General features: G+C 38.0%; 1 protein-coding gene and 1 long non-coding RNA gene across 4 annotated transcripts in view; one reads left to right on the top strand and one right to left on the bottom strand.

Annotated features, from left to right (window-relative positions):
- The window catches only part of cadm1b (cell adhesion molecule 1b), a 184426-nt gene that overhangs the window by 105975 nt on the left and 65794 nt on the right, over positions 1 to 12657 (bottom strand). The gene's annotated exons all lie outside the window — the stretch shown is intronic.
- Positions 3033 to 4292, top strand: LOC309506058. Its single transcript, XR_014208623.1, has 2 exons — positions 3033 to 3080; positions 3174 to 4292. It is a non-coding gene; the product is annotated as an uncharacterized lncRNA (long non-coding RNA).

Below are 12657 nucleotides of genomic sequence, written 5' to 3'. Positions count from 1 at the left end.
ACTGCAGATGATAAATGAGTAGTCCAGCCATGAAACTCTGTTCAAGTTCTGATTGGTTGTTTCAATGTAACTTCCACAGCCAATCGGTTTCACGTATCCATTATCACCACTTCCATTTATAACCATGACACATCCAAACGCATACACTAACTTTGTGCACCATGTGGATTCTTTTTCTAGCCCTCCGCCTCCCCAGCACCACCTGCCTAGATCTGCTATGGGGGGTCTCCTTCTCTTTAGCAGCAGCAACAGCAGCAGCAGCAGCAGCAGCAGCAGCAGCGTGTTTTCCTTAATTGTATGTTCTGAGCATTTAGTAGAAACAAGTTGTACTTGCTCTGCAGCAACAGCAGCATAGTAGATCTAGTCTGCCAAGACCAAACCTATGTACATTTTATTTACATTAATAAACTGTTTTATAACTATCCCAAGAGTTGTCAAGACTGAAATGCACTACAAATGGACATGTTTTTTAGAGACTGAGAAGTGAGTGTTTTAGAGCACATTTGCCAATTTCCTTTTATACATATTTGCATTTCAAATAAAGCACACAGACAGTCCCTCAGGCATGCCACCAGGAAGGCATTTTCATAACTGCGTCCAATGTATAAACCTGCATATTCTTCCCTTAAGCATCAAATTTTCATCCCTGACCTTTGGCCACACAGATTCAAATGTCTTCCAGCAACGATCCAGAGTCACAGCTTTGATAAGTTAAATGACATGCAATGAAGATTCCCCACAAACAAAGCTTCATGCCCAGGGCAAGATCTTGGCCTTGGATTGCCAACGTGTCCTAATACACACAGTGCAACCGAGAAAGTTCCTCACCGCATTTTTATTTCAAACCAAAATCTAGTTGAAATTCATCCTATGTGATGTTCAGTGAAAATAACTGCGAGTTCTGGGATGGTTGCTGAAAATTCCTGCTATTGCTCTTTGTAAAGAATGAAAATAATGTTCTTTGTAAAGAATAAAAAAACAGTTTCAGAAGAAGTAACTTAAAGGAATACTACGGGTTCAGTACAAGTTAAGCTCAATTGACCACATTTGTGGCACAATGTTGATTACCACCAAAAGTAATTTCCACCTGTACTTCCTTTTCTTAAAAAAAAAGCAAAAACTGGCAAAACAGTGAGGCACTTACAATGCTAGTGAATGGAGCCAGTTTGTACAAGGTAAAATACTCTACTGTTTTAATAGTAAAGACACAAGACGTAAACAACATGAGTGTAAAAATTGCTTTTAGGTGTGCCATGACAATGCTAAAACTTTAAAATCACTGTTAAAATATTTGAACAGAAAGTAAGTGCTTTTATAAAACATTTAATTTTTACATTTCTGAAAAAAATGGCCCATTCACTTCTATTTCAAGTGCCTCACCAAGTGTTATTATAGTATAAATTATATGCAATTATAATTGTTAATATTAAAATAAAATAAATTTTCTTTGGTTCTTTTCCGAATCAATATTTAGTATTTTTTTGTGGTAAAGTAATTAACATTTTGCCACAAAATGCTGTGAAATCAGTGTAACCTGTACTGAATCTGGAATATTCCTTTAATGGTCCATGTGGGAAACTTTACTCGTGCATCACCTCCTCCCACCCCCGTCTGCCTTAAAATCTCACCTTCTTATCAAACCTGTCACAGAATTTTGACGACCATGTGCATCTGACCAATGAAGAGTTGGATCAGCAGATTGCGGCGTGAAAGATTTTGATAAGGCAGCCCATTCATGTAGAAAACTGAGATTTACTGGCAGATTTCTGAGGAGACCATCTATGCATCAAGGTCAAATGGCAGCCGGAAGACAAGCATCTGTGAACGGCTAGTTGGCATAGTGCATCTTGCTAAACAGTGTGTTTTGGACATTAATTGATGTGTTACGGCGGGTGCCGTTTTGTGTTGTTTGTTTGTTCCCCTCCCCTTTCTGTTTGCTTTTACTTTCACTTTCTTCACTTTCTTAGCTCTGCTTAGCTTAGCTCCCTGTCAATCATCGTTGGAGCTTTCTTCCAATTAGCGGACACCAGGATCCATAAAAGGAAGACACGGATCAGGAGAAAAATGCTTTGTTCGTTGTCTGTTGCTATTCTATGGGGGATTGCGATTAAGAGTCAATGTTAATTCTGTGTGATTTTGGTTACCATTTTGTGTTGTATGTTCACATGTGTCTTGTGTGCTACCCAAACGACTCTTTTCCACCTCCATTCATGTTGAAACCATTTGTTTGGATGGCTTTGTGAATACAATGGGGAGGGAAGGAGAGGATAGGTAAGGATATCACGTGATCTACATTGAGCATCCCTCAGTGAGTTATTGTGTTAGACACATTAGGTCAGAGGCGAGCATCACCTGCTGTATTTTTGTTTGGATTTAGTGTAGATTATATTAGGGTATCTTTGGATGCTGAAGGTTTTCTTTTCTTCTTTTTCTTTTTAGTTAGTTTAGTACTGGTTTATGAGTTAGAGGGTTATGTTTTGATAATTTCTTTTATTTGATTGCTGCCCAATTCCCTTCTTCTTTTCCCCTGCCTGGGTATCTTTTTGTTCTTTTCTTTTGTAAACATTATTGCAAGTTGTCTTGGTTTATGAATTTTCCCACAGTATATTGTAAATAAACACTTATTGATTGCCTTTATCGCTTTGGTCTCATTTGCTTGCATTGACATCGGTCCGAAGTTAAACTCCGACAGTTAATGTTATTCCCTATACCCCTTAATAACTGCAGGGGACGTAACATCAAGTGGGGGCTCGTCCGGGATATTTCTATAACTTTCCCGAGATGTCGAGGTTTGACTCCGTATTGATGCCTAATATGTAAGCTGGCGTAGTATTGGTCGAGTTTATCCATCTAACGAAAGAGTTGATGCAGCGTGCTGGGGTGTGTGTAGTGTTTTTTATATTTTTAGTGGGCATGGCTTTTTTTTATCTGCAAGTATTCCTTTGTCATCCTAGTGCTAGTAGTGCTCAGTTTGAAAAGTGTAGGAAGGATGACTTAATTGGTATAGCGAATCACTTCCGTAACCCAATTAGGAAGCAGTGAATTATTTGGTGGAAATGAAAGTGTTTTTAGAAACCGGTGTTGAGAGTGATTCTCTAGGTGCTGGTATGCAAACGCCTCATGTGCGAGAGGAGCGGGCGCAGAATGGGATTGCGATTGGGAATGGGGTCGAGGCGGGGGCCGGAGTCAAGGCTGGCTTGTCGCCGTTTGATCCCTGCTCACCCATCTCTCCCGAGATTTCGGGAGGGGCACGGCTTAAGGTTCGATTGGCCCGTTTACAATTAGAGGCGCAGGATAAAACGCAAGCACACCAGGCAGAGTTGGATCTGCGGTTGAAAATCCGCAGGTTAGAGATTGAGGTGGAGAAACAGGTTAAGCAGCGACAGCTTGAGCTGGAGGCCATGAAGGTGACCGCCAGCTCAGCTGCGCAGCCAAACCCTGGTAAACTCCGGAATGCCTCTTCCCCACCCAAAACACCTGTTGTCAGTTTTGACATTAGTAAACATATCGCTTTAGTGCCTCATTATAGGGAGACAGAAGTTTATTCTTTTTAGTGTATTTGAACGGATCGCAACGTCCCTCCAATGGCCAAAAGAGGTGTGGTCCTTGTTGCTTCAGTGTAGGCTTGTGGGGAAGGCACAGGAAATTTGCTCTACGATTTGTCATTGGAAGAAGGTATGAAGTATGAGAGTGTTAAGACCGCCATTCTTAGAGCATATGAGTTGGTACCTGAAGCCTATAGGCAAACATTTTGGAATCACAAAAGAGTTAGCCAACAGACATTTATGGAATTTGCTCAAGAGAAGGGCATTTTGTTTGATAAGTGGTGTGTGGCCACGCATGCAGTGGATTATAATTCTTTGAAGGAATTAATTTTATTGGAGGAATTAAAATCCTGTTTGTCAGAACATGTAGTCATTTATGAATGAGCAGAAAGTTGCGTCTCTGTCACATGCCACGGTGTTGGCTGATGAATTTTTGTTGACGCATAAGACCGTGTCAGTTTCATTCACTTCGGTGCCTCCATCTCAACCTTTGCTCTCACGAAGTAAGAACAACCCGACACCAACGAAAGTTGATCGCGAGCGCTTTTATTGTCATAAAATGTATCATGTGATCGCTGACTGTTTAGTATTAAAATGAAAGCAGCATCAGACACCAAAAGGTGCTGGGTGTGTGTGTGCAAGCGTTGATAGTGTCGGTTCGTTGCAGACCAAAGAGATGATTGATTGTAGTTTTAAGCCCTTCTTAATGAAAGGCTTAATTTCGCTTACTGGTAAACCCGAAGATCATGACTATGTGAAGATACAGTTTGTATTTTGATCCATTGTTGGAGTCGACACACGTTCCCCCCCTGATGCCCATAACTCGTTCGTTATCCGCCGAGCTGCCGCCATAAAGAATGTAGAGCGAGCGATTGTGAACACATTCTTCCTAGATTGACCTGTCAATCCAGTCAGTTTCCTGACATATCAGCACCCCGGCTAAAAAAGCATGAAGTTAACCGCTCGATGCATCCCGTCCCACCTGAAAAGTTATCAAGCGCACCTTGGAAAAGTGGCACTATGTCCTTCAAATGCCAGGCATGATCAATGGGCCCAATGACCTGTGCGGCCAAACATACCGTGTCGTTTCAAATACGGTAATGTCACAGAAGACCAATCACTACCCGCGGATGCTTTCTCATCTGCCTGAAGTATCACCCATTCAGCCAAGAGTTTGTGTGAGATGTTTTATACACAATCCCGTCCATCACAGACGTCCACTTTAGATACGACAAGCCATCAAGAATGCCACACACACATATTCGCCGATATCCCACAGTACATTAGTGGAGTTTAATATGAATAAGGGCATAATGTGCATTCATTAATTATTTACCTACTGCCACCCAAGACTGATGTGGAACATTCTGGAGTCTGTCATTACTGCGCTGTCATACATCTGCTGACAGGAAACCAGAGATTTCGGAATCCATCTGTGCCAACATATCAAGCCTTTCCCAATAATCACAATTGCCTGCAATCCTGCGCAAATTTGCTGGCCAACAAAGAGATTTATCAGTTTTGTCAAATAATCCTGACGGCAAGCTGCTGAACTTGTGAGTGTGTCACTCACTACCAGCGGTGGCTGGAGCTTATCACTTATCAAAGGCAAATTTTGCAGGCACTTTGATCTGTAATTGTATTATTATTATTGATTGGGTGCTGCTCCTAAAAGCTGCTTCTCAAAAACTAATAAACAATTAAATTAATTAATAAAAATAATTAAGCTCAGAACTATTTTTACAATATTTAAAATAGCCTTGGTCTGGACATAACAAACCTCCTACTCCAGGGGGCGATAGAGTTAACTTCAAAGGACCAGTGGTGGTTTATGTGCCTCAGTTTGAGAACGACTAAACTAAACAAAGAGAAATGAACATAATGTTCGTAATGTGAAATTGATCTATATTCATTTTGTCAGAGTTGATTTATGTTCATTTTGGCATCTCTTTCTCTCTCTCTCTCTCTGCTTAAATCATCTCTCTCTCTCATACACAAATACGTTTTTTCTATGTTATTTTAGAGGATAGTTGTACTTTCCTGTACAGTCTTCAAGCAATCGCCACTGCTAACTACAGTGATTCTCAATTCCTTTGAAGAATTAAAATGTTTATTCTGATTACACCTTTGGAGTGGAAAAACAAGACAGCACCATTCGAGGAGGAGGGATCCCACTAAGCGCAAAGGCATTCTCACAGGTTTTGTGTGACCGATGAAAGCCTCACTGTAGTCGTCCCACAGCACTCCGCGCACCCATGCGGGCCTGCGTGTCTGGCTCTCGGCAGCTCTTCATTAGCCACCTGCCTGTGATCAGACTTCCACTGTACCTGCAGTCTGCTCTGCCAGCCTTTCACATTCCAGGATACGGTGGCAAGAAAGACCTACTTACCTCTCATCATTATGTCTAGCTACCTCTGAGATTTCTTTCTGCCGTTTAAACGAAAGGAAGCCCGTTACATAATTGGCCAAGCGACTGAGTCTGAGGTCTGTGTATCCAGATGACATTGAAAAAGAAAGCGCTTTGCATAAAACAAGAAAACATCTCGCTTTGCATCTCAGAGAGATTCCTCCGAGTATTTATAGGTCATTATCCAAACAGATATGTACATATTTGTGTTGACATGGTACCCATTTAGCATACAATTATCACATAACCAATGTTCCATAAATACATTAGTGCTAATGATTCCCGATGAAATTTGATTAAATCCTTCAAAACCATTGTGGCAGCCTTATGACTTTTTCACATTCTGATATACAGAGTGGATTTTAATATAAACATAATAACTCCCACACGATTGCATAACCCAAGCGTACTGCACAAGATGAATAGTCATGACACATGTTTATCTTAAATAAAAAATAAGCGGAATTCTATGCTGATAATGCTAACTCACATTAAACATGACTTACATTACCTCTTAAATGCAGATGGATGGAAATCCCTACTGCAAACAGTGACACCCTGTCTGGGGCTGACAACCCTTGTCAACCCCTCTGAAAAGGGCTGTCACAGAAAATAATGGTCTATGCTAGAGGAGACCTTAAAGCTGAAGTGTGTCAAACTGGCTTCTAAACACTCATCTTCCATTGGTCGGAGGGCAGATTCACACCTTTTGTTGACCCAATGTTGCCTTGGCTGGTCGGTATGCTTAAAGGTCAATGAAAAATTACTGTAAAGGCCTGTTTACACCAAGGATGATAACTATAACGATAAAAAATATAGTTCTAAAAATTGTTCTAAATATAAAAGAACTGCATGTCCATGACACAATTATAATGATATTGGCACAGAGAAAAGATATTACTGGAAACACTTATAGAAATGATTTTTTTCCAGCTGATGAACTATAAAAACAGTGACAGCCAATCAGAATCCCTCCAACTTTGAAGAGCTCAAGCATTTAAAGCGGCAGACAACAAAACTACAGCGCGCTTATCATAAACAGAACGTTATTGTGTGTTGGTGTGGACACAAATATTGTGATCTTTATAATATGAATTTTTTTTTAAAACATTTGTACATTTTTAATTTTCAACAAAAGTTTTACTTCGTTATGTTTTGGGGAGTCCCATCACACAACATTTTAAAACCCGAACTAGCCTTGCCTTGTCATAAAAAGGTAATTTTTTTTGGGATGTAGGTCGCACCACACAATTTGATTTGTTATACAAAAATATTTTACAAATATATTTAATATAAATATAATATATAAGCTTTACTGCAGTTTACTAATACTAATGATATAAGGACAGCTATCAACAGTGCTGGGGAAAGTTACTTTTGAAAGTAATGCTTTAAAATATTGTGTTACTCCCAAAAAAGTAACTAATTGCATTACTTTTCCATTACTTATTCTTACATGGGCTGGACTTGCTTGTTTGTTTCTTAAAAAAAAAAAAAAAAAAACTCTATTTTGTAAATGTCCTTTCACACCAAAAGTAAAATGAATAAGCCTCAGGCTGAAGGAAATGCATATTCACGCCTGTATAGTAAAGAAAATATAAAAATATACATCAGAGAAAAAAATATAAAACATTTGAATATTTTCAACTTTAATGACTCAAATGCCATGTGGTAAAATCAAATAAAAGGCAACAAATTTATTTTAAATGTTCTGGAAAATAATGATTAAACTGTGTATGCTGTATTCAAATTGTACATAACATTTTGTAAAGTGTTTTTACAAATATGACTTATAATTATTCATCATATTATTCATATTAAATTACATTACTGCATATGTCTACTGTAGGGGGTGTCTAATAAGTTGTGCTCAGCAAGAACAACGAGGGATATTGGAAGATGTGCAGATGAAAAAACAGGTAAATTTAGAGCAAGAAAAAAAAAGGAACATCAGTCTCCTGAGCAAAGTCAGGATAGGAAAAGACAGAGCACATGGCCGTCCATCATTCTGGGCCAGTTCACAGTTGTATAAAGTAAGCAGTGATGCATAATTCATCTCTCACGTTGACCTTTGTCTGCTGACCTGGCAACACACAAGAACCACGCCCATGATGGATGCTTGGTTAAGTCATCTATTGGCGCAATTTTGCCAGAGATAAACTCTGTAATTAATGTCTTAATTTTGTAATTTCTCATTTATTTCCACAGCATAGAGGTGACTCTTGCTGCGGATGGAGAACAATGGGCATCTGCGGAGACGGGCTTTTGGCAGAAAAGCATGCAGGAGAAATGCTGAATATCAATACCATCATCCATCATAACATGCTGAGAGTTAGCAGACTACAATCAGCCAATGGTGGACCTCCTGGGATGAGAGCAGAACCCGAAATACGAAAACTTCTCACAGCCCTGCAAACTTTACTCTCTAGGAGCACTGAGGAACATTCATCGGTGTAAATCATATGTGCCTGCTGTTAGAATACGGCTGATGACCAGTTCCCAAGAAGAACATTCCCAGCAGAGAAGTCGAGTACTAGCCTTGCACAGACAACATATAAGAACATAATAACGTGTAAAGTGACAAAATAGTCTGCTTTTTAGTATAATATTTAAAATCTTTGTTTTTGTTTAACAAAATCTGTTTAACACCGTATTAATGTTGTTTTGCATGTGTTTTCTTCAGTTGCAGCACATTGAGATTTGTGCTATTTGCAGCGCGTTTCTATATTTGGTTGCGCTGTGAACTTTTGTAGCTTGTTTCTGTAATGTATTTGGTTGCGTTGTGAGTATTTGCAGCACATGTGTTGTCAAACTGATTTCTGTCATGACAACTCTCGAGTGTTTGGCATGGTAATGGATATGACAATGTGGATATGTTTGGTCTTGGCAGAATAGATCTGCTTCGCTGCTGCTGCTGTAGAGCAAGTACAGTACTTGCTACTGCCAATACATAGATAACACCACTGCTGTGAGCAAGACAAGCTGCTGCTGTATAATATAGCGTACATGAATTACCCGTAGCAGATCTATACAGGTGGAGCTGGGGAAGGTGGAGGGTTTCTGAAAGCACGCTGCACTGCTAAGGCAAATGCTACCCAAGTATATGAAGGTTGAGCAGCGAGCTCATTGGTTACTGATACAGCAGGAACCAATCAGATGTGCCCTAGAGAGAATGATGTGATTACAAGCAGATTGAGTTAAGGACCTATATCAGCCTGAGCCATCTAGAGATTTATGACAGAACTTTGAATGAAGACGGTTTCTTAATTTGCTGGTGTTTTTTCTATTTGCATGCATTTTCTTCAGTTGCAGCGTGTTCAGCTCTCTCTGCCACAGTACAGTATAGTTTGTTTATTTATTCATCTTAAAGTTTGGGAATAAAACAACAAAATGTCACAAGTTTGGAGTCTGAATTGAATGTGATGAGATAAAAAGATGTTTAATTGAATGAACTCACTTAATTCTGTAGAAAACATCAATGTACAATATGCATCAGGAGGGACTAAATTATTATGTTACATACACTAATATCGTGTTATTTTTTTGTTTTTATGAATCTTTAAGTGTTACTGGAGCTTAAACTTACAAGGCCTCCAAACTTATAATCTCCAAAACATCTAAATATTGATTTAATAAAAATGACTCCTTCACTTCATTCCAATTATATATCTGCATACACACCACAATGACATCAAACCCTATAATTGCCATTGAATGTTCAACTTTCGGAGTTTTAACCAACAAAACCGACCCAGAATGCCAACCTCTAATTAATATGCACCTCCTTCGGTTCTCACAAAACAAGGACGTGTTCACAGTGTGTCCTGTGAATTTGTTTCTGCACTTAATCTTTTTTCAATTTACAGGTAAGTTAACAGAGCCATCAAGCAGAAGCTACGCGGGTTAAGAAAGTGATAGCCATGCTCGGGAACGGCCAAATGCAATCACTGACTGCACCGCAATACAACAATGAATCTGACAGAGGGCAGGAACCTTGACAGTGGATGGAGATGGAGATCAATGAGAATTCTAAATGGGCAATGTGCAACACTGAGCACCAACAACTGCATGCACCAAAACACCCAGAGTTCAGGCAGAGGCAAGAGGGCCACGGGTGCCAATCCCATCTAACCAGAGAGATCAGCTGCATGGAGATGTTGGGCGCAGTTCAAAAAGGTTCAATTAAAGCTAAATGGCTATACATTCTGATTGAAGCATTGTACAGCAATCACACACAACGTCTTAAAGAATGTTTAATGAGGGTTGGTATTAAACAGAAACATAATATTCTGTGATGGAGATGATATTGTTCATGTTTGACATGGTGTACTGAAAAGTAATGATAGACAGATGGCAGATTAATTGGCCAATACACTGCATTTTGACGATGACAAAAGACAATGTAAGAGGGTGAAAAAATTGTATGTAGATTTTGTGTCCATTTAATTGTAGAAATACACTGTAGCACTCAAATTTACCTTTTTTTTTTTAGCAGCCAATTTCTTACAGGATTATTTTTTAAATCAATAAATATGCCATAAATAAAAACCAACCAGCTCAGAAATTAAACATAAAAAAAACCATTGATTTAAAGCTATAAATAAATAAATAAAAGGACAAAGGTAAAATATTGTGTAAATTAACTATTAACTACTCACATCATGATTATTTTTACCTTGTTAAATGTAACACTAACAGTCAAAAGTTTGCGATTTCAAAATATTTTTAAAATGTTTTTTTAAAAGAAGTCTTTCACACCAAGACTGAATTTATTTGATTAAAAACACTGTAAAAACAGTAAAAAGTTTAATTTAAAATAATTGTTTTTATATTCATATATTTTAAAATGTAATTTATTCCTGTCATGAAAAAAACTGAATTCTCAGAAACCACTGCTCTAGCCTTCATTGTCACATAATCCTTCAGAATATTTTTTTCAGGAACCTTATTTTAGGGCCTGTAAGACTTTTATTTAAATAACTTAATAATTTTATTCAGCAATTAATAAAAAAAGAAGTGAATACTTTAATATATTTTTGTTGCCTTATAGCAATCATACATTAACATTCAACTTAAGTTTAGGGTATGTCTTTCTGATTTACATCACCAAAAATAAATAAGATTTTACTACTAACCTGACCATTGCACCTCATTTCATTAAATTGTATGATATCACATATGTACTGCATATTGGCATTATGTCAGATATTAGTCACCCTACTACATCAGTCACTGAAAAATCTTAATTGACTGCTACTGGAGACAGTTGTACCTGGTCAATTTAAGTCTAACATTTAGTTGATTGGAGACTTCAATGTCTGTCCAGTGAAATTAAATTTATTCAAGGCATGACTCAAGCAAGGTCACTGATCACACCAATTATTGCATGTTTGAAAGCGAGGAATACCAAAATTCCTATATTCACAAGTTCTAGTCCTATTAACGCAGCCCTTGTACTAAAGCAAAGCAAATTCAGGCTGTGTAATAATGCTTGTCCCTAGGCTCTTTTGACTTTTTCCACCACCTAAGCAAACACTGGCCCCTGTTCATTAAAAGACTGAGAACTATCATAACGCCCTTGGTTTGCACTGCTACATTTGTGAAGGTTTCATTGTGGGCTTGTCTCCTCCTGTTGATCTAACCTTTACTGAGCCTTTATTAATTCAGAGTCCAATTCTGCTGTATTAGATTGTTATGAGAAGGTGAAATTAAAAGGTGAACATAGCAGAGACTAATGCCTTGAGCCCGGCTCACGCTGGGATCACACCGGCCTGTGAGTAATTACTTCAGATTGGAAAGCTTTAAAGCAGAGGTTCTGCTCTGGAAATCTCATTTTGACGTCAGCTTCATTGGTCTGTAGTTTGTATTTGATATCCTGAGGTCTTTATAGAAAATTAAAACAAGTAATAACTGACAATTGCAAAGCGTAATACTAAAAGGGTTAAGTTCACCCCAAAATTAAATATTTTACTCACCCTCAAGCCATCCTAGATGTATATGACTTTCTTCTTTCAGCCAAACACAATCAGAGTTACAGTATATTAAAAAATATCCTGGCTCTTTCAAGCTTTATAATGGGAGTGAATGGTACCTTGTTTTTTTTTACGCACATCCATTCATCATAAAAGTAATCCATATGGCTCCAGGGGGTTAATAAAGGCCTTCTGAAGCAAAGGGATGCGTTTGTGTAAGAAAAATATCCTTATTTACAACTTTTATAATGAATATAATGAATTACTTTATGAACTATTAAGACATAATTATGTTTAATACATTTTTAACGTGAAAAATAATTATTGTAACAATATTGATAGATTTATTCAGCAAGGATGCTAAATAAGGAGGCAGCACAAGTGCTTTTAACATAATAAGAAATGTTTCAAATCAGCATTTTGGAATGATCTCTGAAGGATCATGTGACTCTGAAGACCGGAGTAATGATGCTAAAAATTCAGGTTTGCAGTCACAGATATAAATTACCTTTTATTATACCTTTATTTTTAAATAGTAAATCATCTATCGATCCACACATACATTGCGGAATACCATTTCCATTAGTTTCACCTCTGGTTGTGTTGTATGCTAAATTGACCAAAAATTATGCACATTTTCCCTACGTAAAAGGATAGCCTACCTTGTACATGTAAAAATTTGATTGTTCTCTATTCCCCCCAAAAAAACACACACACAAATGGATTTGGAAAA

The sequence above is a fragment of the Leuciscus leuciscus genome, assembly GCF_965113295.1.
Source record: "Leuciscus leuciscus genome assembly, chromosome: 9".
Lineage (NCBI taxonomy): Eukaryota > Metazoa > Chordata > Actinopteri > Cypriniformes > Leuciscidae > Leuciscus > Leuciscus leuciscus.
Note: the sequence above shows the minus strand (reverse complement) of the source record. Positions and strands in the feature narration are given on the sequence as shown.